This window comes from Penaeus japonicus, unplaced genomic scaffold (genome assembly GCF_977035675.1).
Source record: "Penaeus japonicus unplaced genomic scaffold, GWHDUDI00000001_assembly GWHDUDI00000012, whole genome shotgun sequence".
In the NCBI taxonomy this organism is placed as follows: Eukaryota; Metazoa; Arthropoda; class Malacostraca; order Decapoda; family Penaeidae; genus Penaeus; species Penaeus japonicus.
The window spans coordinates 33,923,020-33,926,300 of NW_028234414.1; positions in this window are offsets into that span (position 1 = coordinate 33,923,020).

Consider the following 3,281-nt stretch of genomic DNA (forward strand, 5'->3'; position numbering starts at 1 on the left):
GTTCATCTAAAACCCATCTCCTTTTCGTTAAGTGAGCCTGAGATGCTGGGGCGAAGATGCTCTTAAGCGTACAACCTTGGCCTCGTATCAATTTTTGAATCCCCTCGACCAAGATGTACAAAACCTGTAAAACTTGACCTCAACACCAAACTCAAGTAGGACGCGCAATTCGGCAAGATATAAGGCTAATAGTGAACATATAGAGATATGGATCTAGGACAAACATCTGCCATTTTCCAAAAAAAAATGTTGAAAATACAGATAAGGATCCTTTATAAGTTCGGAGAATGTATTCTAATTGATACGAGTATAATATAACAACCTTATCACCATTTCTTTTCGTTATTTTACCCTGCATTTCCCCTAATACATATTAATCATAACTAAGAATATCTTAACTTCATCATTGAAATTTGATGACCCGTGAACAAAAACATTCTACGGATCGTGTTTTTGATTCTCTGTCGTAAATGTTGTTGGCTTCTATTTGCCGCAGCTTACTAACCTCGGAAGAAAACTGTGGCAACTGATGTCGGGTATGATTCTCTTAATAAAACATTCACCTTCACCCCCCCTCCCCGGCCCCATCCACTCGGCTAAATGTAGCCGCAATGTGCCGTTTCACTTATTAGGGTATATATATATATATATATATATATATATATATATATCTATATATATATATATATATATATATATACATATATATATATAATATATGAAGCATAATATATATACATATAAACATATATATATATATATATATATATAATATATATATATATATATATATATATATATGTAGTATATATGTATATATATATATATATATATTATATATATATATATATGATATGCGGATATATATATATAGATAGTAAGAACGCTGGATATATAGGAATATATAATATCAATATTAATATATATATATTACGGGGGTAGTTATATGGATAGAAATATATATATAATATATATATATATATAGGTTAATATATATATATATATAGTAGTCAAGAAGTATATATAATATATATAATATATATATCGTATATATAATAATATATATAAGTATATATTATATATAGTAATATAAAGAGCAATATGGTATCAACCCGACACATCATACGAATCCACAGATAGACGTATATGAAGAGATAATACTATATATAATATATATCTATATATATTAATATATAATAAATATGTGTGTGTGTGTGTGTGTGTGTGGTGTGTGTGTGGTGTGTGTAGTGTGTGGGGTGTGTGTAGTGTGTGTGGTGTAGAGGGGTGTGGTGAGGAGGAGTGTGTAAGTATGTGTATGTGTTAAGTGTGTGTGTGTGTAATATATATAGATATATACTTTATATATAAATTATATAGCAGTAGATATATATGATATATATTATAAATTATAATAATACAGTATATAATATTATATACATATCTTTATATAATAATAATAATATATATTATTATAGTATATATATTATATATATGTATTCAGTATAAGTGTACATATATATAGAATATATAATATATAGACATATATATATAATATATTATATATATGTGTTGTGGGTGTGTGTATATGTCATATATAGTATATATATATAATATATACTACTGTATATATATATATATATATATATATACTATAATATATACACTATTTATATATTATATGATATATATATATATATATACATCAAATATATAGCATATTATATACAATTATATACATATATATTATAGTATTTTTTGTTGGAATTATATATAGCAGATATATATATTAATTTAAATATTAGTTAGATATATTATAGATAGTAGTTTGATATTATAGAGTGTAATGTGTGATGGGGGTGTGTGGGTTTAAATATTTGTTCAATTAGTGATATATATTACTTGTGAGGTATTTATATATAATAGTATTATATATATATTAGAGTTATTATATATAATATATATTTAGCATATATATAAATATATTATTGTGTTGTGTGTGTAATGTGGTTTGTGTGTGAATGATAGGATATATGTAACAATGTAATATATATATAAGTTATAATATATTACTTATATTATATAATATATATTATTATCATAGATATATATACTAGATATTATAGTACTAATATATAATAGTATATATATATCATATATAACATATTTATATATATATAATATATATATATATAATAATATAAAATTAAATATATATATTATACACACATATACATGAGTGTGTGTGTTGTGTTAAAGACATTATGAACTGTGAATTTCCAAATAAAATCTATATTCTTCAGTCAGGCATCACGCTTCATATAGACAAAGGAATAGACACATGTGCAAGTCACGTATCAAAACTGTCAATATAAGCGAGCGCCGCCAAACATCTGCTTCTAATAAACAGTCATTAAAATCCAGGAGCAAAGTCCCGGTTTTCATTAGCGAAATTAGTGCTTTGTTCCTTTCCTTTCTTCCCCCCCAAGGAGCGGCAGCGGTGAGGCACTTTCGCTAAGACGGAAGTGTTGAGGCGAGAGAAAAGAGTAAGAAGAGAGAGAGAGAAAAAGAGAAGAGAGTAGAGTGAAGAATTCGATGAAGAACTAAGATAGATAGAGAGCAGAACTAAGAGAGTATAATAAGAAGTAGTAGAAAAGAAGAGAGGAGAAGATTATAATAAGAAGAGACAGAGAGAGAATGAGAGAGAGAGTAGTAGAAGGAGAGATAGAGAGAGAGAGAGAGAAGATAAGAGAAAGGAGAGAGAATAAGAAAGTAGAGAGAGAGAGAAAGAGAGAGAGAGAGAGAGAGACAGAAAGAGATAAGAAGAAGAACGAGAGAGAGAGAGAGAGAGAAAGAGAAAGAGAGAGAGAGAGAGACAGACAGACAGAAAGAGAGAGAGAGAGAGAGATGATAATAATAAGAGAGAGAGAGAGAGAGAGAGAGAGAGAGAGACAGAAAGAGATAAGAAGAAGAAAGAGAGAGAGAGAGAGAGAGAGAGAGAGAGAGAGAGAGAGAGAGAGAGAGAGAGAGACAGACAGACAGAGAGAGACAGACAGACAGACAGACTTTTCCTGCAAGTTTCCTTATAACGCGAAATGGACCTGAGATCAAAATGTCTTTAGCAGGCATGGGAGATATCTGCTATGTGGTAAGAAATTATGTTGTGGATATATGAGTTGGAATAATGATGACGATAGTGTGTTGGTTGATCTTGTAGTAGTGATTGCGATCATGATGATTGTGTATGTGTGTGTGTCTGTGTGTGTGTGCGTGTGTGCGTGTGT